General features: G+C 41.7%; 1 protein-coding gene and 1 non-coding gene across 3 annotated transcripts in view; one reads left to right on the forward strand and one right to left on the reverse strand.

The window, feature by feature from the left end:
* The window catches only part of LOC141912100 (uncharacterized), a 48,500-nt gene that overhangs the window by 11,737 nt on the left and 10,195 nt on the right, over positions 1-26,568 (forward strand). The window lies entirely within an intron of this gene.
* Positions 19,833-20,049, reverse strand: LOC141912380 (small nucleolar RNA U3). The gene has a single exon (XR_012620159.1). It is a non-coding gene; the product is annotated as a small nucleolar RNA U3 (small nucleolar RNA).

Here is a 26,568-nt window from a genome sequence, read left to right on the forward strand (position 1 = left end):
CAAACGTAATGCAATTTATATCGCAATGTTTATTGTCGACATCTAAGCAATGTGTATTATTTTACAAGGCTTCAATAAACTTTCTCAAGTTAGTTTTCTTGTTTTGCGATACAAACACCGCCGTCTGTTCCAGTTATCAGCCACTACAGCGTCTAGTTTCGGGTCAGATTTGTTTGAATTTGGATACGATATCACTTTGTTCGAATCGAGTCGCCGGTTTTAGCGCCGCCGTTTTATGACAAATGCAAATGCAATCTTCACGAAAGTCAACACCAGAGTCTGAAAACCTTCTTCCCCCAACACGGAACCGCGTCGTCGACGAAAAATATGCTTTTAAAAATGTCCTATCGATCCGATCGATTCGCCTGTCCGTATGCCGGGTACGTAAATATTGCGCCGTGATTTCTCGGCTTTGACCCGGGCTAGATTTGCTTTAAGAGCTTACCAAATTACCACCCATCGAAATGTCGGAAAATTGAACGCCATCGGTTTTTCTTCAAATCAAAAGCGGTTTTGTTTTAGCGCAGCAATCGATCGATTAATCACATAAATCGAATCGCGTTGACGGTTATTTTTGAAATTCGAACGTAACGGTCGGCGTGTATCGGTCGGCGCTCCCAATAGCTATTGGTCGGTAAACACGAGCGTAGATACGTAGAATAGAGTATGATGAAAGAACTGCACGTCGCTCCCGGCGGCGCGCATCCATCCCATAATTCATCCATTAACCGGAACTAACTGACAACGAAACGAACTATTTTTTCAATAAATGCGGAAAAAGCGGGGAAAAATGCGCGCGCCGATTTTGAATAATCGACCAGAGTCTCTGCAGCCGCGCATCGAATTAACTAACTTAAATTAAAAATATTCCGGCGTCATAAATCATGTCCTATTTACATGATTTTTTCTGTCTGATTCGCGCTAAACAAAAAGACCCAACAACCAGCTACCACCAGATGGCGTTTCTGTCCTATAGGTCTAGATGTATATAGATCCCTCCGGCAGTATGTAAATAGTATGTCGTAAATAACGTTTGTTTTGTTTTGAAATACTTTTATTTCCTGTTTTTGTAAATGATTGCAAAAACTGTTTTCCTCCATATGCCATAGAAATGGTTGGAGTGAAATAGATATTCCTATTCCTTTTCGTATTCTGTTAGAGGACAACCGAGTTTCAAATATGTACTTTTTGGTGTTCTCTGGTTGACAAAAAGGCACTGCAAGGCAGGGAGATTTGTATATCCTAAACTACCTTGGATCTGGCCCCCGCCGTTGCCCGCGGACCCCCCCAATAGACACCCATGATCTGCCAATGCAGAATGTTCTATTTAAACTTGGCTTTGGACGTCAGGTGGCCTAGACCAGTCGGTTACTAGCTTTCCCTATATACGAGGGATCGCTGAAAAGTTCGTGTTGAAATAATAGGGGCCTTCGCGAAAATCATGGCCAACACTTTTTTTTCGCACCATCGGATCGACGCCGGAAGTAAACTCAATCAATCGTCTGATCATCTCCGGAGAATAAATCGCCAATAACGAAGCTGCAAGTGTTAATTAGCGAGTACGTGAGTTGAGCGCCTTAATTCGCAATTGAACGCACGACGCGCTGTGACGTAACAATGTCCCTAAATATGATTACAGCCAGTTTTCTTTTGCGCTTGTGAGAAACAGTGTGAAGTACTATGTACGTGGCCGTAATACGTGAATAAACGCTTTTATATTCGCTGCCGCTAGGAAACGATCGATAATGCGCGTCTTTAGTATACCTATACGATGATGCGCAGACGATCGCTCCGAGCTGAGAGCAGGTCTACGCGCCCGCTCAGACTTCGGATACTTTATCATCATTCATCCAATTTCTGATCGTCCACGCGTGTGTGAGGGCTTCACCTGAGACATTTCTAATCGAAAATCCCCCCCACACGAACTACCAGATATCAGACATTTTATCAGCGAAACTGATCCCCCGCAGTTCAGAACTTCACCCGAGATATTTTGAATTGAAAATGAATTACAGACACCAGACATTAGACATTTTCATCAGCAAACTTTCAAAAACTGATTACCCATACTTTTCATTTGATTTGATTTGATTTAATTGATGATTATCATGGTACAAATGTAAATACATAATTGTTACAAAATTTAAACGTACAATGCATGACAGTCATCAGGACCTCGGAAATCATTAAGTGATTGTCAAGCCGAGGCCCTGGAGCAGATAACAAAAAATGCAATTATGAAAAGAAGGAACATTGAGAATGATGGAATGATACTAATTTGGATAATGAGAAGGATGCAAAATTCTATGTTATAGCATAAACGAGTCATGGGATTAATTGATGGTAGACTGTTATTGATTAACGGGATAATTTGGGTAGAGTAGAAATGTCCTCCCATCTCGACGAATGAGATAAAATCCCTAAAAAGATAAGCATTTCTGCATATAATAAATTTCTACACATTTATAGTATTTTGGTTTGCTCATGATTTTAGATGTCTATTAATAGGTTGACATGAGTTGCTTCTTGAGATTGTGCCTGAAACTATAAAGAGATGAACTATTTCGGATGTTGATTGGTAAAGAATTCCGGAGCTTTGGGCCTGCTATACTAATAGAATACGAGCGTTTTGTAGTGCGATGTTGCGGTACATTTAGATTATTGGCATTTCGTAGACTATGTTGTTGTTGCTAACCAGACCTATATGAAAGAATATATATGTCGTAGGGTATTAGGTACCTGGTTGCACGTCGGCTTCAAAATGAAACTTGCTGTTTGGAGCTTATTGATGTCAGTTAATTTAAGGTGATTGCCTTGTTTAAAGAGTGGACTCGAGTGTGCTAGGTAAGGTACATTATATACAAGTCGTAAAGCCCGTTTCTGTAGGATGCTAAGATGATGTAGACGGATTGGATATGTACTTCCCCAGACAATGTTGCAGTATTGGAAATATGGTAAAACTAAGGAATTATAAAGTGTGGGTTAAATGGGCTGGGGTAGACATTTGTGGGCTTTGAACAATAGACCAATAGCACGTGAAACTTTGGCAGAGGTATAGGCAGTATGTGCTGACCAGCTTAGGTTTTCATCAAAAATCACACCAAGTTCACACCACATCAAATGTGTTCGGTAATTCACGTGAGACATTTTTGATCGAAAACGAGTTACTAAGACCAGACATTAGACATTTTATCAGCGCATTTTCAAAGACTGATCGTCCACACTTCACATGTGTTCAGTAACTTCACTTGATACATTTTCTATTGAAAAAGATTAAACTACAAACACCAGACATCAGTAAAAAATATCGGTACACTTCCGAAAACTGATCGTCCACACTTCCCACTACATTGAGCGGGTGGTTCCAGACAGCTGATTGATGCCTACACATGCACGTCGAAAGCAGGGAACGGCAACCAACTATTTTCATTATTGCATGATAGCCATTTTTAAACAGACATTATCAATGTTGTTAATACGAGGAGAGATGCTCGGCAATATCAACATTTAGTAACAATACAGCGGTCTATACGCGAGCGAGCGGGTGAATTTCTCTTTTGTGGGCCCAATAAATATGAGCACATAAATCGCGCTAGACGCGTAGCCACCGACTGTGGCATGTGGGTTTATCATTGCAGGTATATCTCATCAGTCACATTCCGGGGTTAACGCTACCGTATTAGGATTTCTGAATGGTTTAGAATTATGTGCAACGGGTCGTAAAACAAGTTTTAAGACGTCTTTCCAGATTTGACCGGTCGGCGTCGGTTGGTGGTAGGAATTCGATGACGTCACGAGGGGAAGAAGTCTTATCTTCGCGGGGGGGGGAGATCCTTCGATCAGATCACAAGCGAAACGATTTGATGACGTCATAGCAAGATCATTTCTGAAAGGGTCGACAAATTAAATCACTAACCGTCAATTCGATGATGTCATAAGGGGATTTAAAGAGGTAGCCATGTTTTTTAGAAGGTTCTGTGGATGAAATTACTTTTGTTGGTAATCCGGTGATGTCATAGGTGGATTTACGATGGAGGCAGCAACCACAGATCAGATAATTAACACGAGGCAATGCGATGATATCATAAGGGGAAATTTTTAGAGCTAGCCATCTTTTCCTGGCAGGGTCTATAGATCAAACCATTAGTAGGTGATTTGATGATGTCATAGGGGGATATACGAATACGGTAGATGAAATGGCTGGTAGGTAATTTGATGGCTGTCATTTTAATAGCCATCTTTTCAAACGACGATAAAGTGAAACAACAAGCCTTACAAATGAGGTCTAGCCATCTCAGAATTCGTGAGCTCTGCTTGTTGGGGGGGGGGAGGGGGGAGGGGGTCTAATTCGACTACATAATATAGAATTTCACGATCGAATTCAACTCGGCGATAACATAAGATTAGTTAGTTTTAGATTTCAATCCCCGCTGAGCAGCTACAAAGTTCCACCCGAGCTAGGCACGCCGTCTTATTTCATGTGACGCGTCGAGATCACGTTTCAATTGAAGATACGTTTAAACGCGATATCACGTTTGGTCATTGGAAACTACGCCCTTATTTGGGCGGATATTAGGGTCGAATAGCACGAATCGACGTATCTCATTTCGCGTGAAACCAACTTTCTCCACCTCTCGCACATCGGTGCATTCGACCCGCACGGAACATTGCGCTGGACGGTAAAACGTAATCGCTCGGGGGTGGGGGGTATTGGGGGGTTGGGCGAGGGAGGGGCCCTTGCTATTGGGGATCAACTAGCCGGTACTAGAATGTTCAAACCGAAAGATTTACGAAGAATTAGGATAGATACAAACTAATCAACATTAGACATAAACACTCACGTGTGTTAAACTACGGACAGCCATTTGCTGGATGTGAACAATTGATCCCCGAACAACGATTGATTCAAATAATGGTTCTGCTGTTTGGAAATGTCGGTATCACACGCGAGGGCAGACGAATGAGAAGTTAGTTTCTTTGACCTGTTTTATCGACCGAGTTTAATTTCAACAATGCGTAAAGCTTCAAGTTTGTTCTTCAATATCTAAATGGATTCATAGATTTATTCCATATTAGCACGATTTGACTCCAACCTATTTGTATTAGAGAGTGACCACGGCCTAATGGTCATCATCAGAGGTGTGACCACAGCCTAGTGTCATCATCATATGAGTGACCACGGCCTAATGGTCATCATCAGAGGTGTGACCACAGCCTAGTGTCATCATCATATGAGTGACCCCAGGCTAGTGGTCATCATCAGAGAAGTGCATTAGAGGGGTGACCACAATCTAGTGCATTGGCGGGGTGACCACAGGCTAGTGGTCATCATGTCCACAGCCGAGTGGTCATCTTCAGAGAAGTGACTACGACCTAGTGGTCATCATTAGAGAAGTGACCACAGCCTAGTGGTCATCATTAGAGAAGTGACCACAGCCTAGTGGTCATCATTAGAGAAGTGACCACAGCCTAGTGGTCATCATTAGAGAAATGACACGACCTAGTGGTCATCATTAGAGAAGTGACACGACCTAGTTGTCATCTTAGAGAAGTGACCACGACCTAGTGGTCATCATTAGACAAGTGACCACGACCTAGTGGTCATCATTAGACAAGTGACCACGACCTAGTTGTCATCATTAGAGAAGTGACACGACCTAGTGGTCATCATTAGACAAGTGACACGACCTAGTTGTCATCTTAGAGAAGTGACCACGACCTAGTGGTCATCATTAGACAAGTGACCAAGACCTAGTTGACACCATTAGAGAAGTGACCACGACCTAGTGGTCATCATTAGACAAGTGACCACAGCCTAGTGGTCACCATTAGAGAAGTGACCACAACCTAGTGGTCATCATGAGAGTGTGTAACATGATGTAAATTCCCTATTGTTACTAAGAAGTAATTTCATTTGATTATGATATAATCATGGCAAATTTGGCAAATGTAGAAGGGATCGTATAATATATGTCGTACACTAACCTAGCCCCGTATGACTAAATAACTTCACAACGCACATCAATCCGCTAGAAGCATTAGTAGTAAATTATTGAAAACCAATTGACCGATTGTGTAATGGGCCAATCAAATACATAACGCAAACAAGCGCGTGTTGATATCATAGAACAAAGTGTCAAACATCACGCCAAATATTTACCGTAAATAAACTAATATTTCGCGCGAATGGATGCTGCACGTGGGCGTTAGGTTTATTTGAGATCGCATTTAGCGGGTAAATACGACGCCTTTGTTGGAAGCGTCGCGATACGGCACGTTAGTAGACCGGTGCGCAGTCACGTGGCACAGTAACACCGGCTTCACCGTCAGAGGGCGTGACGAGCACTCAGTTTGCTAAATTCATTAAAACCGGCTCAGATGTATATAGATCCCTCCAATAGTATAAATATGTATTGTAAATAGTTGATGTATATATATTTTGTAACGTTTTCATTCTCTTAATTTTTATCACTTAAGTCTTGTTTTGTAGATATTTCTATATACGTGGTTAATAGTTTTCCTCCATGTACCATGGAAATGGTTGGAGTGTAAATAAAATCGTAATCGTAATCGTAATCGTAATCGTTTTCATTAAATCTTTTTCAAATCGAATTAAACAGATATTCCGTAACGAGCAACTTCAAGAAACCGTGTCTTAGATGAATATCATCTTATGTATATATCATAGTCTCCTTCATATACCTTAATTTTTTACCCTTTGATTACAATTTTTTTTTCAAATACGAATAAGTTTTATCAATCAGAATCAGTGAATATACAAATACATTTCATTATCAACAACTAACCTTTAACCGAACTTACAAGGCTCCTCAATCCATACGCTATCACAGGTCTCGCGACACCGCCAGGTGGCGTCACTAATTGTCGGTCTGGCACGTAGAAACCCCACTGCCTTAAGACGGACGAAACTGTTCAGAAAGATAACTGCAAGAGCCCCGTGTGCCTTCTGTCAAAAGCATACGTCATTTTGAAGTAACGTTTTTAAGAAATCGAGTGCGATTCACATTTCTAAACGCCATCAAGCCGTCCGAGCCATATGCCGACTCCGCAAATCGGGTGTCATCTTGAAAGCGGTTCAATGGCTTTTTGTTCATTCAGCAGAACACTTCGCAACGACCGGAAACGGTTTCAAAATCTTCGAAAAAACCGCGTAAGATCGTTTATCCCGATCGAAGGATGTACATGTACCAAAGAAGGGCGAAAAACTAGCTTCCCCGCCAGATGGCGTGCAGTAAACATTTCATAAACAAATTCATTTTCAATCATCGTTCATCCAGATTTAAAGCCTATCGCGTAATGAAATAGACAAATGAATTCTCTACTTAAACCTGGTATTTATGTGGTCGCAATTTTTATTCAACATTCGTCGAGAAAATGTTGGATAGATTTCAATCTGAGAATGAATCTAACAAATGAACTAATGAAAACCTGGTGGATCCTCACTTGCCATAAGAAGAATCCTCTTTTGCAGCAGTAGTTGATGTCCTACTGTACACTAGCGACACCTGGTGGATCCTCACTTGTGGAATCCTCTATTGACGCAGTAATTGATGTCCTACTGTACACTAGCGGCACCTGGTGGATCCTCACTTGTGGAATCCTCTATTGACGCAGTAATTGATGTCCTACTGTACACTAGCGGCACCTGGTGGATTCTCACTTGTAGAATCCTCCTTTGACGCAGTAGTTGATGTCCTACTGTACACTAGCGACACCTGGTGGATTCCCACTTGTAGAATCCTCCCTTGACACATTAGTTAGTGTCCTACTGTACACTAGCGACACCTGGTGGATCCTCATTTTCCACAGTGGAATTCTCGACTGACATACTCGACAGCATAAGTCAGGATTAGTCGGAATTTCTGATTGCAACAAGCCCCCCCCCCCCCACCCATTGTTTTTTTTCTCATTGCACTAACAACTCATTCCAAGTCATTCTACAACGTTATTTACGATGTTATTTAATCGGGTCTGAATGAACGAAATCCGGCGAACGCGAGTATATCACTCTGATCGTCTGCGGGCGCGTGAGACGCCGCCGTTTATTACCTACAATTCTATAGTTTAATGACGGTTTTTTCGAATTTAATCAACGCTTCGACTCATCGGGTGGTAACTATTCTAAATAACCGTTAATTCACAATAAGCGTTGTTAATAGTATTTTAGTAGAAACACATCAGTCTCAATCGGATCGCCTGGAAATCTGGTTGATTTTTAGTTGACACAAATATGCACTCGGTGGATCCTCACTTGCCACAAGTGGAATCCTCCATTTCCGCAGTAGTTGATGCCTTACTGCACACTAGTGACACCTGGTAGATCCTCACGTAATACAATCATCTATTGCTGCAGATATCCTACTGCACACTAGTGACACCTAGTGGACCCTCACATGCTACAATCCTCTATTGGTGCAGTAACTGATGTTCAAGTAGTCATTGCGTAACTGAAAAATGAATATACAGGGGAGATGCAAACTGCAATACTGGGAAAAAAATTAGTTCCAGCAGAACTGGAAAAAAACCTAATTTTCTTCGCTCGAAAATCTAACTTGATTCCGCCGCATATATGAGCTGACGTCGACCGAATCCACCCGGCAACCAGAGTAATCTCACTGTAAATTAATAAAGAATAACCATTATCAAGTTACCGTATAGAAAAATGAATGGCGTCGCGCGATGCTTCATTCAATCTGTTTCGAATTTTCGGTGAAGGCGAGATCGTTAGTAAACCCAAGGGCGCGTGGAGCCAGTTGCGAACGATAATTGCTTATTTTTTTATTCTACATTCACGGCGCGCGTTTACAGACAAGGTATAGATCTCAAGGGGTTTTTGGGGTTGGGTTAATTTCGGTTGAGACGAGGAGTTAGTCTCCTTCCATTGAGAGGCGCATTCTTCTTCATTCGTCTTATGAAGGCAGGCGTATAGGTGGAATATCGATCGCGTGCGGTGCGATTTGTTGTGGCTGGACGCAATCGGGCGCTTATAGTTCACCTGCGAGGTGATCGTTGTCAGCGTATCGATGCGTGACTAGTGTGTGCCAGTCGCTAGAGCTGCATAGGTCGGTTACCACTGGCAGAGACGGCCGAACCGCAGTAAAGCCCGACGCAGACGACGCACAGAAACACGGAAACATAGTTGGGTTCCGTGAGCAAGCGACTGTCTAATATCATTTGAATAAAAAATAACTGTCTAATAAATCTAAATAATGAGTCATTTAAAACGACTCGTAAGGTCGAAGAGTCGAATGCTCATATAGTTTTTTCTTTATATTGTGGGTTGTTCTTACCTCAAACGAAAACAGAATGCGGAATCAAACAACTCCGAACTTTGTTTCCGAAACCGTGTTTCTCGTTTCTTGTTTCTCGTAAACTCACACAGAGAAGAACGCTCGGAAACACGTTTTTGTTTCCTGTTTCCGCAGTTTACCTGCGTCGTATGCGTTATAAGGCAGGCGAAACATGTGCGACTCGGTTGCGACTGGCGTCGCTGAAAGTCGGGAGGGCGTTTAGGTCGACGAGTCTTCGTTCAGGTCAAGAGTTCAATAGTTGCGAGTTACGTAAATAGAGATAACCAATAGCAAGTCAATTCGCATTCAATTAGATAAACTCTACGGGGTACAGCGGCTGAATATAATGTTCGACAAAATTAATCGGAAGCTATCAAGACTTGCCGGGTTTTCGGCAAAATTAACCGGAAACTACCGAAAATTGCCGAGTGTATGTCGGCTGCTATTCACGGAGCGCGAATCGATCGATACAAACGACGAAAAAATTTCCGATCAGATTGGCGGAAAAATCGCCGACATAAAGCTCCAGCCGAGTGTAAACCTCCCGAGGGTCGGATATACCCGGCAACATGTCAATAACAGCGAGACGCCGACCCGCAGTGATACCAGTTTTGTCGAGAGCAAATGTTCTTGGGTCATCGCGGATCTAATATCCGTGAAAAACCGCAGCGTGTGGATCGCTACCGCTGCCGCTGCTGCTGCTGCTGCTGCTGCTACCATGAGAGATGCATCCGAACTCGCCGAATTAAATTGTAGTTGGAGACGTGTGGCATTAACGGAAACCAGTTCAACGATAATGCAGTTTTTCAATCAGATGCAGATATTCTCTCCTTATATCGCCATTATTCCCATTGTTGATCGTCCGCACTTCACATGTGTTCATTACTTCACGTGATATATTTTCATTTGAAAACGAACTGCAAACACCAGACATCAGACATTTTATCAGCACACTTTAAAAAACTGATCATCCACACTTCACATGTGTTCAGTGCTTCACCTGAGGTATTATTGATTGAAATGAACTACAAACACCAGATATTAGACATTTTATCAGGTACACTTTAAAAAACTGATCATCCGCACTTCACATGTGTTCGGTACTTTACATGGAACATCTTTTTTTTTGAAAATGGTAATACAAACACCAGATTTGAGACATTTTTTCGCGAATTAGGCATTCAAGAACTGATCACCCAGCAAATGTTCGGCACTGCAGGAACATAAGTTCCATTTAATCTGTGCCACAATGCAAATGAGAACAATTTTTCGTGGCTTAAGTCTAAAACATGCCCGATAATCCTGCGAATGTTCAAACGGTAAAGATTCCAACTTTAAATTCACCCCAACTTTCAAATCCAGCCGGCAATTTCAACGAACGAAAAATAATTTGTTATTTGGTCATGCAAATTTTTCCCTGTGATGCGCTCTGAAAAGGAATGTTGCCATGGGAATGACAACAATGCGCCGAAAAAAGATGACGAATGCGAATAGTTTTTTTTTTCGCAGGCGACTGATTTAGCATATTTCACCGGATTAGGGAGCGGGAGAAAAAGTTTCGAAGCGAGATGTTTTAAATACCACCTTCTTGGCTATACTTTTACGAAAAGGAGATTTGAATTAATAGGGCCGGAGAATGCTCGAACAATTTGCCGACGTTTGCGAAAGTTACAATTACATGAATATATCACCGATGCAGCTTAAAGACCCTGGGGCCGGTTCCATAGTCGAGACTTAAGTCCAAAAGTGGTCTTAAATCTTAAGACTGGTCTTAAGCTGTTATATTAGCTATATAACTAAAATAGTCTCAGACTAGTCTTAAGTCTTAGCCATGACTATGGAACTGGGCCCTGAAGCCCCTCATGAGTTCGAAACGTTATCGCCAAATCGCCAAATTCATCAAATCCATTGTGTAAACATACACGCTTCACACACGTGTTACGGACTTAGCTAGTTTTAAAAATAGCTAAACGTTTAGTTAGCGTCATGTTGTATTGTCACGAATGAAATTAAAGGCAATTAATGGTAGTCGAAGCAAATGGAAATACACGATCGCTTGCCCATTCTTACCTTAACAATGCGCGCGTGAACTGAACAGAAGTCCGATATCGAACTCGAACGATTTAACGAGTGATAATATATCATCAATACGGTGGACGACTGTTACTCCTCTCACACGGTGCGCTTTACCGGTAAACCCGCCCCGGGGGTGATCTAATAGCGAAATCAGTAATAACCTTCACTACCAGGCGGCGCTTGGAAATCGAAACTTAAATCTAATAGCGCATCAGTTATACGTCAGTTTCGCTTTGAATTACAAAGAATGAAAGTGCAACTATAAGATATCTAGTAACTGGTGGTTTCGTGAAGCTGGATCCAGTTCCATATAGATGCAATCTGAAGCAATATAGTATTCCACTTGTGGCCAATGAGGATCCACCAGGTGTCGCTAGTGTGCAGTAGGACATCCGCTACCGTGGATTCCACTTGTAGCAAGTGATGATCCACCAGGTGTCGCTAGTGTGCAGAAGGACATCAACTTCTGCGGCGATATATGATTCCACTTGTGGCAAGTGAGGATCCACCGAGTGTCGCTAGTGTGCAGATAACTACTCAACTACTCTGGCTACATAGGACTCCACTTGTGGCAAGCCGGGGTCCATTAGGTGTCGCTAGTGTGAGGTAGGACATCAACTGCTGCGGCAATAGAGGATTCCACTTTGTGGTAAGTGAGGTTCCACCAGGCGTCGCTAGTAGTAACTCAATGAACCACGCTTCGATCGATTTTTCGCTTAAGTAAATCAATAAAAAACCAAACCGAGAGTAGAAAATGAATGTTATCTTTCATTTTGTTCATTTGATTACATTTTGATTGGAAAATAAGAAAAAAGAATTAAGTTCAAAGTTTAAAATCTAAAAACTAACTGATTTCGCCTTCGTAAAACCGACTGCCAGTCACGCCATCTGGTGGGATAACTGGTATTGGCGATTGCAGATTGAATGGTTTTATAGAGCGTGCATTAAATCAGCGCCTTAGAAAAGTGTGTTTATAAAACCAACACAGACAACAATAGCGATACTGGGATGCTACTGAAACTAACGGCAGAATTAGATTAAAAAAAGACGGCCGCAAAGCAGTGTATAACGATAACTATTGTTTATGACTACGCTGCACGTTGATCTAAACCATCCCTACATCAATATATCTATGCGATTCAAACAAATGCGCTGATTTTGTTTATTGAGCTCGATCTATCACAATAGCCTGGGCGATGACGTCTCGTCAAGTAATGGACGGCTTTTAGTGAGCGCTCAATTTCAACGCCTATGACGTAGCCGGTACGCGCTAATTAACGGACATGGACTGAAGATCCGCCTACCTAGTTCATTTGCGTAAATCATTTTTAAGGATGAGTGATGACTCGATGTGGAAAATAATACAACGCCGTCAATTTGCAAACCTTTTTAATAGTCAAGATAACCTACTTGTCCTGAACTGATCTCCCTTGTGATTTAAGAATATCATTTTGCAGGTTTCGTAGCTCTAACCATACCCTACCTATAGAAGTTGGTAGATACCAACGTATCCGCTGGGAGGATAGACTGTGCACGAAATGCCAGCTGGCTGTTGTTTGCGATGAATACCACTTCATTTTGGTATGCCCTTTTTGGAAAATATAAGGCAGACCTACATCAAAGCATATTATAGGAGTAACCCTAGTATAGTAAAATTTCAAAAACCGTTGCATTCCTCTGGTAAGGCGCGTTTGTCTCTTGTTAACTACATAAGAAAAGGCATGGCCTTCTATTAAATAACGTATAGTAACTTGATATTTTCTCATTGTCGATTTATGTACTAAGCCTGTCATCTTCCTGTATAGTTTTCTTTTTTGTATTAATCTGCCCTGTGCAAAAATTTCTTTTGTTGGGCAATAAACTTTTGAATTGAATTGAATCCGCTATATTTACATATTATTCTTAGATTTGTTTGTAATTGTATCAATTGTGTTATCGTAATTCATTTCATCCATAGAGCACGTTCAAACAAGTTATACACAATAAGTTTATAGTTATATTATGGAGATCCATACATTTTAACAACATAATTATGTAAATGTTAATATAATACTCTATAGAAAGGAATGGTCCTGAGCCAAATTGGCTGTAACCCATAGGGTGGACCACGCCTAGAAAGGGGAATATACGTTTGATTTATTTTTCAGAAATCGTATATTAAACTGAATTCGCTAGGTTGAAGTAAAATATTACTCATAAAACTGACCGTATGGGGATTAAAAGTTTTAATAGATTTCAGTCAAATTAGTTCATTTTCCTTAAATGAAGTCAAAAATGTTGATCTTGATTTTGGTTCGAATATTTTCTTTCCAATTTCGTTCAAATTCTAGCGTTTGCAAATTTCCGTAAATTCGATTCGTTCTCGTCGATAATTCCTTACAAAAAAATCGATTTGAATTATTGTCCCGTGGGTGGAATATTTGCAATTCAAATAAATATCTGCATGCGGGGGAGCTATGGGACTGGTTCCGTGGTAGAATTAGGCATAGTCGGGACTGCACTGTAGAGTTCCATCTCCTCGCTAGAGGCAGGACGTGGAACTCTTTTCTGAAAACAGTTGACGACGTCGAGACTCCTTGGGAAAACAGCGAGATGGAATTTCCTTGCAGAAGTGCGTGTAGGTAAAACTCCCTAATGGATGCGGGTTAATGGGATTCCCTTGTAGGAGCAGGGAAATGGAACTGCCTCGTGGATACAGGCAATGGGATTCCCTAATGAAAGTAGGTAGATACGGGACTTATAGACGCAGAGAAGTGGGGAAATAGGACACCCTTATGAAAGTGGGTCGGTTTGACTCGTTGGTATGGACGGGGCGATGGGGTTCCCTTATGAAAGTGAGAGGTGGACTCCCCTTATGAAAGTGGGACGGTTTGACTGGTTGGTATGGACAGGGAGGTGGGATTCCCTTGTGAAAATGAGAGGTGGACTCCCCTTATGAAAGTGGGACGGTTTGACTGGTTGGTATGGACAGGGAGGTGGGATTCCCTTGTGAAAGTGAGAGGTGGACTCCCCTTATGAAAGTGGGACGGTTTGACTGGTTGGTATGGACAGGGAGGTGGGATTCCCTTGTGAAAGTGAGAGGTGGACTCCCCTTATGAAAGTGGGACGGTTTGACTGGTTGGTATGGACAGGGAGGTGGGATTCCCTTGTGAAAGTGAGAGGTGGACTCCCCTTATGAAAGTGGGACGGTTTGACTGGTTGGTATGGACAGGGAGGTGGGATTCCCTTGTGAAAGTGAGAGGTGGACTCCCCTTATGAAAGTGGAAAGGTTTGACTGGTTGGTATGGACAGGGAGGTGGGATTCCATTATAAAAGTGAGAGGTGGACTCCCCTTATGAAAGTGGAAAGGTTTGACTGGTTGGTATGGACAGGGAGGTGGGATTCCATTATAAAAGTGAGAGGTGGACTCCCCTTATGAAAGTGGAAAGGTTTGACTCGTTGGTATGGACAGGCAGTTGGGATTCCCTTATGAAAGTGAGAGGTGGACTCCCCTCTAGGAAGGTTTGACTCGTTGGTAGGAATTGGGAGGAGAGTTATAGTAGGAAGGAGGTGAACCAAAATCAATCAGAAGCAAAATCTCTAAGCGGCAAAATAAAGCATGTTGCTCTGAGCTATAGACACGACACGCTAACGGCTTTCAGCGCCTTAAATCTGATATGAAAAATGATTAACTGATATCCGAATGTGTCGAGCTCCACCCGATTTCACGTTTCAATGTAGAATGACTTCGATAGAAATATATATACTAATATATATATTTCGTCGAAATGAGGGCAATTGGTGCTAGTGTCTACATCCTCAGGTCCTATACGATTACTAACTAGAATGCAAAAATAGGAATTACATGACTAAAATTTTTAATAGTGAATTATATAATTGCTAGTTTGCCAACACTTTATAGGAGATTCCCAACCCTCTCCAGGGCACCACCGACAAAGGAGGTGCCCTGGAAAGAAGAAATATGCAAATAAAAATAAATGTTTACATTATACGGAAGATATGAAAATAGAAAACCAAATAAATCGATAACAATAGTAGCAATGATAATCAGTAGTTATACCGTTGAGAACTTGCTTGTTATGAGACATTCGAATTTCACTATTAGAGTTTGCAAACAGACTATCCGATGGCATACATACAAGACTTCCATATTCCCGGTGAAGAATAGAATTAAGAAATATATACACGGTAAACTCCGCTTAGTTCTGATCGTTGGTAAACCGATAAAATCCAAGTTGAATAATACGATTAAGAAGTTAACGAATACCGCAGCTTCGCCAATCAAACCATATTTATATTAAAATACTTGATTTATCTTAAATTATCACGAAGAAAAACCTTTATAATAGTTTGCGGGGTTTGATCTGAGGAATAAATGCCACTTGACCTTGGGGCAAGCATATGTAATATCACTTGCCTCCTCAAAAATCAACTTGCCCTACGAGCCAGTCTTTTTTAGAGAACTAATAACGAACTTCTTGGACCAGAAAATCTATTCGTTATTATAACCGATAGTTCGCTATATCCAGTATGAAACCAGTTGAATCTTTTAACTTAGGACGGAATTCTATATTTGTTATATCCGATGAATATTTGTTGCATCATAGTTCGTCTTAATGACAAACGTTGCGCTGTATTCACAACTTCTTCGTACAGGTGGGCCATAAATACTGAACCGCGAATCAAGCAGAGTTCGTTCAAACATAAAGTGGAATCTCGTTAATACAGGGGCGGATCCAGGGGCATGTTGTGACCATGTCGACCGATAGAAAAGGCATATATTCTTAATTTAGGGCTGAAAGGCGTATCAGCAAAAAATTTTTGAAATTTTACTATCATTTTAGAGCTTTCTGAGCATCTCTGAGAGGCATTTAGTCAAGAAACATAGATTATATATTTAGGAAAAATATCTATTGTGTATCTCAGGTGGTTACAACGGAAAATTTTGATACAGAGAAAAAATAAAAAGGCACTTAAAAATTCCGACCGTGTCGGGCCACACGGTCGACACGGTCTAAATCCGCCCCTGTAATACGAAACTTAATGGGCAAAAGTTTTATTACAAGGGTTTCGTATTTTCAAGGGTTTCAATGGATTCGTATCAGCAATGTATGGGAATCGTCGTTTTAAGCGCGTTTCAATCGTATCAACTAGGTTCAACTCGTTAGCCACTTATAAGTAGGCCTACGGACGTAGCCCCCGTAGCGATTAACGCTATCAACAACCGTTGTGAGAAAATTGTTCAAAAAAAATTATTGAAAAAACTTGAAAAATATATCAGATTGCAGAACCCTTTGATTACCAGCATTTTTTTAGATTCATCATTGCCGCCAGCGCAGTCTACGACAAAAAGTGATACATTTCATTAGAATTCAAACCAGGCCTGGTTCGATTTTTAATTCATAATTGGTAAACGAACAAGCGCCGGGTTATAGATTCGTTCACAACGCGCACGATTGTACCCATAAATAAACCGGAACGCGCGGTATCAATTGCCGCTATCGCGTGAGCGAAGTTCAAATGCCGTATTGCGCGGTTCCTCGCGCGCGGTTGACGTCATCGTTACGAGGCGACTCAATATCGGACAGAAAATGCGGGGGTAACCAGTGGTACGAACCGGATGGCGCAACAATTCTCACGGCTACAAGGGTAGATCGGATCTGAAGACGACCACTATATCGGGGTTAACACAACTTATAAAAATGACATAATCCAGGGCTCAGTTTTCTAGGGGTTAATTGAAAATGAATTGAGTTAGCCCCCGGTTTAAAGTTGATACCAGTCTATAAAACCGGGCGACGACGACGACAGAAAACTAGATGTCCAACTGGAGAGAGATCTTTATTTGACTGCCCAGTACAAATTCTACACAGGTTTATATACAGGCAAGAATCATGAAGTATTAAAATAGCTTTTATCAAAATAGTGCCGGTTTAGGGTTTTTAACAATAAAATGTACTAGGTAACCGATCAATACAGAGAGGACTGTATGGTAGGTTTTAGCCAAATGCTATGAATTAGAGTTCAACAATGGGATTAAATAAACACAATAAGATCAGAAGTTACAACCGAGGAATATTCAATAAATGTTTCTAACAGGCTATTTGGTGCGATTTCCAAGCAATACGTAGATGAAGCCCTGATGCAAATTGCTCGGTTTAAAAAAAAAATTACTGCATTGAGATGTAGTTTCCTGGCAATAAATTTGAAATCCTGAATGTTGTGGCTTTTTTGCTTAGAATTATAAGCAATGTGCCTTTTTTATCCTTTGGGATTGATAGGGGTGACTAAATGTGCCCTTAACTTTGGGATGGAAAATAAAAAGTGAATTCGAAGTGAGGAGAACTGATGGCATAACATTATGTAGCTCATTAACATAATAGCGGGGATGTAGAAACTTATGAAAAAAGAACTTTTTTTTAAATGAGAAATTCAAAACGTGCCACGAATGCGAATGAGTATCAAAATATCAAACCAAAGTTCATCGTCGTTTTTCGCGGCTTATAGGATTTATTTAAGGGGGGGGGGGTCGCATATCAAAGCGGTAGATTTCTTGTAAAAAGCACGACGGATCTTATTGATCAGAAGGGATTATCGCGGTTATGAATTCAATGCCGATTCCCAAGCGAACTGTATCAGAGAGCGGAACACGAGCGGCCGATATTTTTGATAAACATTAAGGTTATAATCCACAGTTGATATTAGAACGTTTATTGTCTGATAGTTTCTGAGTTTATCTAAACTCCACCGTCAGAGAAACCCTAATTGATGTGTTAACCATCATATCATCTGATGAGAACATATACATCATATGATGTCAATCATCATATCATCTGAATAATCTGATGTTGTTAAGATAGACTCCAAAACTGTCAGAAAACTAAACGCTTTATCATCGGTTGTGGGTTTTACTTAAGACCCACTAGGGTTACACACTTTTACTTGCACTCGGGACGTAAAACTCTTCTAAACTCTTACTTGTTAACTCTAAGTACTGATATTAAAATGATTCGTCCAGTCATATTTAGGTTCGTTGTATATTGAAATGAAGACCGCCTCCAGTGGTGGCTGTCGACTGTTTGTGAGTCGTGGTCCATCTCTCCCTATCTCCATTTTTTGTCAATATTGTGTTCACCCTCCCCCCTAGAAATATCTACAGTACCTAAACAAATTTCGCTAGCTGCTCGGAAAATAAATCCGGAGTCGCCAGAACGTTATCCTCCGTCGGCAGGGATTCGAACCTGATGGCATCGCTACACTCAGCCTCGGCACGAACTCCTGCCACAGTAGACCGGGTGCGCAGGTACATGTGCAGGTTAAACGCGCGAAAACTTACGGCACCAGTGATTGTAACTATTTTACGATTACTCTCGTTGTATAATCGCTGAGACAAATTTCACCGAAGAACTATACACGGGAAAACCCGGGCTAAAATGAAACGGGATATCTGGCTGATAATGTCATCATCTAAGCTGCGCGTGTAGCTGCGCACTCGGTCTAGTGTGGCAGGGTTTCGTACCGTGGCATTCTCGATGCCGTCAGGTTCGAATCCATTTATCATCATCTTTTTTACATAAATAAAAGCCAGCCTATACAGACTTACGTACAAAACAAATAAAAGTTAGTGGATAAATTATCCATATTAATATCTAAGAGTTCCTTGATTTTAGCGAATAATGTAATACGACTATCCCTATATTCACTATATTCTAGACATTCACACAAAAAGTGAATTTCTGTCTCGACTACTCGCTCGGGACAAGAAGGGCATAGTCTCTCTTCCGCTGGTAGGTTCCTATACCTTCCTAGCTTTTATATATCTTCACGCATTGATACAAAGTATGAAGAAACAAATGCGATAGACAATACAAGGAAGAGCATTAACATGCCATAAACATTCAAGACACTGAGGACTAATTACTTTGCAAACGCGACTGGCAAATACAAGTTGCTGTTTGTTCTGAGTGATTTTCATTGTTTGTTTCACAAAGAAAGAAGGCGGCTTCGCAAACGTTCAATCTTGAATGATTATGCAAAATTAAATCGTTGAGTTTACGTGATTGACATGACAAAATGAACATTCCAGCTGCGCTTTAACTAACCTTCGACTTGGGACGTATATAGTCGACCAAAGGCACTCTAATCCAGGTCAATATTGTAGACGAATGAAAAGGTACCACAATTTCGCGATATTATTTTGAGGAATTTTTGATGCAGACCACAGTAACTAGTTAGAAATTTGATTTCTCTCATTCAGGATTTAACTTCCCCGCGATTGCGGAATGGGATCCGAAGACGACAAAATTCTGGGAACACTTGCTCACAATTTTGTTCGTTTGTTTTTGCATCACTTCGCTTCTAAAATTAAGCCAATATTCTTAGATAGTTCCTTTCTATTTCCCCTAAGGAACCATGCATTTTTCTCATATCAGTTACATTCAAACAGCCACTCAGAATGCCCCTACTTCCTCCGTCTCTTACGAAGAAGAGAGGAACGGTCATCAATGGCAGGAGCCGAGTCTCCCGAAGGAAACAGCTCCTACCGGCTTCGCGCTCAGAAGCAGGGACTTCAGCTCGTCACCGTGGTGTTGAGGTCGGAATCACATTTGCGTGACGTCCTAGCGATACATACTATAGAAATGATCCCTAAAAGTATGATCTTAACAATCCGGCCGTCGACTAAACGATTATATACTTGATTTCTGGTGTCGAAGTGTTCGGTGTTACAAGATTTCACCTATATATATTAATACCACTCATTTAGATATAATATGTGGAATTTCCTATTTCCTTAATATTTACATACATTTAAATGTCTATATTTAATGATTTTTACAGTCCAATTTGTACAAATAAGAACAATCGCATGAAATAAGTGAGCGTGGTCGCGCTACGATTGTCTAGTGAAGATCGGACACAACTCAAAAGCCGTCACCTATTCTATGGACTTCTATCGCGTGCCTTTCACGCGTTGCGCGCGCGAATAGCTCGCGAAATCTTATATCTCACACTGGGATATCTTTAAGAGTATCCGCGCAAAGTAGCGAGCGCCGACCCGTCCCACCACGCGGTGTAGGTACTGGCTTTATGAAAGATTAATCCGCAAATTTTACGCAAAAGCTAATCCGATATCAGTGATTAGCTGCGAGATGGAAGTTCGACGAATGTAATTAGATTTGGCGGCAATTTGCCGAAATGGCGGCCAATCAATAATTCACGTGACAATTGCGGCGTTACGTCACCAGTCTCGGAGGCCAGGCGTCGTATTTTACGGCGGTAATTGGCTGCGAATGAAAGACTCGGCTATGATTGAATAAACGAGTGAATTTTAATCAGGCCACAGAACACGAGTATAACTCGATTTACAAAGACGACGAAAAATGCAAATTGCATTGATTCCGGTGGCGCCGCTCTAGCAGTGAGCGTCGGCGCTTTCGATTGTCCAGTTCGACTTGCGAAATCTCTCGACCCAGATCCGCAGTTGTGTGGTTTAATTTGACTCTGAACTCGTTTCCACTGAGTGGGTTTAATTTGACTCTGAATCTAGTTCCACAGTTGTGCGGGTTTAATTTGAGTCTGAATCCAGTTCCACACTGTTGTGTGGGTTTAATTCGACTTCGAACCAAGTTCCACAGTTTTGTGGGATTAATTTGACTGATTCTGAATCCAGTTCCACAGTTGTATGGGTTTAATTTGACTCTGGATCCAGTTCCACAGTTGTGCGGTTTTAATTTGACTCTGAATCCAGTTCCACAGTGCTGTGTGGGTTTGATTCGACTTCGAACCAAGTTCCACGGTGCAAGTTTAATATCACTCTGGACACAATCGAGTAAAATGTTGTTTTTTTCCCAGATATTTACTGCTTCGATAAACTGCTTTGTAAAAAGGTTAAGCCGTAACCGTTTCTATCTTACTGTTCGAAGTAAAAGCACGTATTCGTCAAGTGTTTAGAAATCGATCATGAAATCCAATTCGTGATTTATGTAACAAACAATCTATTTAAGTAAGAAGCGAAATAATCCTCTTATCCTTTCTCTCCTCTTACCTATTTTCTCTGCATTTCTCGGCACCGATGCTGCTCTCTCCAACCCTCACCCTCTCTCATATCTATTCAGCCTTTTCTCCTCTTTTGCATTCCTCTCCCTCAGTCCTCTGTCCCCCTCCTCTCCCCCTCTCCCTCCTCTCTCCTCTCTGCTATCCCTCCAGCATTCTCCTTTCTATCATCTCTCTCTTCTCCCTCCTCTCTCCACTACTAGGTTTTTTCTTCTCTTTCCTGTGCCTCCCTCTCCTCTCCTCTCATCTCCTCTCTACCTCTCTCGTGACTTCTCTCCTCGGTTTTCTCTCCACTCTTCTCTCCCCTCTCCTCATTTCTCTCCATATCTCCTCTCCTCAAGGAAGAATCGACGGCGCTGGCATGAAACGAATAATTCTTTAAACAATTCATTCATTTTTTCGCTATTTTCGGATTCACAACGAATGGGATGTTAATCAATCGATAATAAACAACCATACGCGATTATTGTTACAATTATCGATTTCAACTGCGACCAGCAGACGATATCATACATTATGAATGCAAAATGGCGGCGTGATCCTTTTCAATTTCAAGTTGAAGTTTCTCTCTCGCGTCGAGGAGTATCGGCCTTCTTCTTGCCACCACCCGCTATCAATTAAGATTTACACGCGAAAATAATCATATTTGTTCAGTCGGTTTAAACGGCGTCGTAAATTATCATCGGCGCGTGTTTATTCAACGGTTTAAGATCAAGGCAGTTTTTCAAATTTTGCGGTGTAGCGGCGACAGAGCGAGGAGAGAGGGGAGGGGATCGGGGGAGATTTTAAATCGCGAAAAGGCCGGCGCGTATGCGCACGCACGCGCCAGACAGCGGTATAGGGCGGTGAGAAATAGACCTTCGGCGAGAGAGAGAGAGAGGGGGGAGAGCTACTCGATCTTACGACAAATAGCAAACGACGTGCGATACAATCAAACAGTGGGAAATCTTTGAATTAATGATATTTGAATAAAAGATCGGGTTACGCGAACGCGCGCGCGGAGTCTGCCCGTTTATCAGAGACAGAACCATCGAATGAAACCATCGTTTATTAGCGATTTATTAACATTCAAAGAAACTTCATCAGGCATGAGATTAAAATATTTACAACGGCTCACAATATCAATTTCAACAACTGTAATTGTGTTTTCTTTTCCTAAGTCTCGGGTATAGAATCCCTCCAACCATCTTCAGAGCTTTTTGTTTTTTTTTGGTTTTTGTTTTCAAAAAATTCAGGAAAAACTGGTTTCATAACTGATTAGTTTCCTTTTTTAACAAACAGGACATTATAATTCCCAACCAGTTTGGTTTGAATTTGAATTTATTTTGCATTTCAAAATTACATTATAGATAGGAAAACTTGACAGGATTCCGTTTGAATTCTTTTACAATATAGCGAATGTGTGATGAAAATATAGGGGACCCAGAGGAGTAAAAAAGTCACTAATATACAAATGTTTTCGTCCTAACTAATCTTCCAACCAGCCTGAACCGGCTAGCGACTGATTTTGGTATCTAAATTTGAGACGTGTTCACGGAATTCATGCCTAATTTCAAATCAGCGCCATTGCATCTCTATCGAACGGAACTTAATTTCTAGAGGTTTTTTCTCGTTCTTCGATGGCCCGTCAGTTGGAAACGGACTTAAGCAGCGACAATGCATCGGTTAGGTGCAAAAAAAACGCGGTGGATTACTAAGAAGATGATCGACCATAGCCCGCAGGCGCCGCCGCCGCCGCCGCCGCCGCCACCGCAATAGAATCGGTATACGCAGAAGTTTTAGATTTCAAAGTAAAAATATTTCCCAATAACCTTACATAATGCACGAAGTTTCCGAAATAAGCGGATTTATGTTCGAGGATTAATTTCTTGCGAAAAAAAACCTCAACGATGTTTAAATGGAAAGGACAATAAACAACGTCAGCCGAGTAGGTTCTGATACCCGCTATCGCGTCGTCAAAGAATGACGTCACTTTAGAAAACCTTGGAAAACTCTTTTGATCTCCGATACGTCGACTTTATACTAGGAACCTGGTACAGATCAAAGTATCGTCAGGCACTGTTGATACAAACACTACCAGGAATGAGGGTGAAGCGGTAACCAACCCCACTGCCCATCCCCGCCGGAGCGCCCCTTGCCGTGCAGTGCAAAATACCACCAAGTTCGAATCGTCTACTAGGGGCAGGAGTTTGTACTGTGACCGGACGTATAAACTAGATCTAGTTTATACGTCCATGCTGTGACAGAGTCTCATGATGTCATCAGGTTCAAATCCCTGTTGAGGGAGGATGTGTCTACTAAGGGGCAGGGGTTTGTACTGTGATAGAGTCTCGTGATGTCATCAGGTTTGAATCCCTGTTGAGGGAGGATGTGTCTACTAGGGGCAGGGGTTTGTACTGTGATAGAGTCTCACGATGTCATCGGGTTCAAATCCCTGCTGAGGGAGGATGTGTCTACTAGGGGCAGGGGTTTGTACTGTGACAGAGTCTCATGATGTCATCAGGTTTGAATCCCTGTTGAGGGAGGATGTGTCTACTAGGGGCAGGGGTTTGTACTGTGACAGAGTCTCACGATGTCATCAGGTTCAAATCTCTGCTGAGGGAGGATGTGTCTACTAGGGGCAGGGGTTTGTACTGTGACAGAGTCTCATGATGTCATCAGGTTCAAATCCCTGCTGAGGGAGGTTGTGTCTACTAGGGCAGGGGTCTGTACTGTGACAGAGTCTCATGATGTCATCAGGTTCAAATCCCTGCTGAGGTAGGATGTGTCTACTAGGACAGGGGTTTGTACTGTGACAGAGTCTCACGATGTCATCAGGTTCAAATCCCTGCTGAGGGAGGATGTGCCTACTAGGGCAGGGGTTTGTACTGTCACAGATATGTCATCATGTCCCTGCCGCCGGAGATGCGTTCAACGATTTTCTAGCAGACTACACACGTTTCCGGCTTTTCTCCACGCCGATGAAGACGTCGCACGCTGTGGCGGGAAGGATTTGTCGGGGCTTTGCGCCTGGCGCGTTTGTCGGCTTGACTTTTAGATAAAACCAACACGGCCGGAAATATAATCGTATTTTGTCGGTGCTACGTCGATAGGATTACTCTCATAAGACGCGCTCAGACGTGATACCCCGATCAAATCGGATCCACTGTCCTTCTTTCTTCGTCTATCGATATATAAACTTTCATATATATTAATGTATTTACGTGTATTAGTCAGCCTACACACAATCTTGCGAATTAAAAGGGACGATTTGAGGACACCGTATCTTCTTTATACATAGGAAGCAAACACGTTCGCTTCAATCGTAAATAAGGCTACGACGTTTGTTGTAGATTGCGTAATGGTCTCAAGTCGTTCGATTGGCTAAGGAACCAAAATGAGTTAAGACTGCCCTCAAGTCGTTGGGTTGAACCAAAAGGAACGTAACACCGATCTTCAAGTTGTCAGATTAGCTATAGAACCAACATGGCCTTAGTCTGCCCGAATTTTTTTAAGTTGAATATATAGAACCAAACCGATCTCAGGTTTGGTCTAGAGCTGTTATAGATCGTCCTAAGAACCAATATGGGGTTCGACTGGTATTAAGTTGCCTTAGATTAACTATAGAACGAAAATGAGCTTAGATCGGTCTTAAGTTGTAAGATGCACTTTATAACCAGAATGCGCTTCGACTGATCGGTCAAATGCACTTAAGACTTAAGACTAAGACTTAAGCGAACACAACACGGTTTATACGAGAGACTTGTCGAGGACTTCTCCCTGATGACTTATCCCTCGGTAGAATATATCCTCATCTATGAAAACTCTGCGTTACCGTCTAAAAATACACTTAGCATTCAACGGGTAAGCCGGTTACGTGACCGATCATGTGGGATTTGTTGAGCCGATTCGATAAGTGATTTTCAGACAAGATTCCCGCGCGTTAAACGGTTACATGTTTCTCCGTTATAAAACTATCAAGGGGGATTTCAACACACGTCCTCACTAGCCACAGCAGGCCTCTCGCGAAAACATGGTCTCATCACGACAAATCTTGAAAAAATGGATGTGGGTTCACAGTTTTGTGGACTCTGAACCCAGTTCCACAGTTGTGTGGGTTTCCACTCTAGATTTCCACAGTTGCGTGGGGTTTAATTTGACCTGAACCCAGTTCCACAGTTGTGTGGGTTTAATTTGACACTAGACCCAGTTCCACAGTTGTGTGGGTTTGACCCTGAAACAAGTTCCACAGTTGTTTGGGTTAAATTTGATTCTGTATCGTCCGCAGAATTTTGCGTGGGTTCTCGCCAAAAAACGCCCTGTGCGTCAAAATCTAATAAGCATTTTAAGTAACAACATATTCTACAGAAAAAGAAAAACCAACTTCATTTGTTCGAATTTATTTTAGGCGACGATGAAGTCGATCATCAGACGCATTTTTAATAACGATTTTAGCTTTCGTCGTTAAATTCAAATGAAAAATCGATGCGTACGTTCTAAATAAAATAGCGCGGCACAAAAAGTCACCTGCAAACTGAGTCTTCACATTGTTATATAAACATATCGATTTTACGCGACAATCTTTATACTTTATTGTTGGCCGTTGGGCAATACGGCAATTTTTCTAGTAATTATTTACGATGTTTAAAATTCTACACGGTAAATGTTTATGTTTAAGAATAGGTAGGTTTACGGTTGCAAAATCGATTCTAGTGTGAATCGCTTTAATTTATCTCCACCAAAGCGCCCGGCTCCGGGCTAACGTCTCCGCAAATGGTCTATTTAGATTGTCGATACTTGTTTGCGCAGGCACTTGGCAATTGGCCCAGTGTTTAAAATGTGCCTTAAAATAAATTTTCGATTTGAATACTTCATCACGGTCTTAAGATCGTGACAAAAATAGGAGATGTCTGAAACTGTGCAAATATTAAGATCCGGGTGACTCCCTGTTGAATGGGTTGTAATCGATAATTTCACCTGTGGAAGGTGAGGGTCACTTAGTGCATTAGTGTCCAGTCAGAGGACGGACATCTACTACTTTGGAAATAGAGGATTCCACTTGTGGCAATTCAGGGCCCGACAGGTGTCGCCAGTGTGCAGTAGGACTTCAAAACTACTGTGGCATAGGGGATTCCACTTCTGGCAAGTG

Source organism: Tubulanus polymorphus, chromosome 10, assembly GCF_964204645.1.
Source record: "Tubulanus polymorphus chromosome 10, tnTubPoly1.2, whole genome shotgun sequence".
NCBI classification, from domain to species: domain Eukaryota; kingdom Metazoa; phylum Nemertea; class Palaeonemertea; order Tubulaniformes; family Tubulanidae; genus Tubulanus; species Tubulanus polymorphus.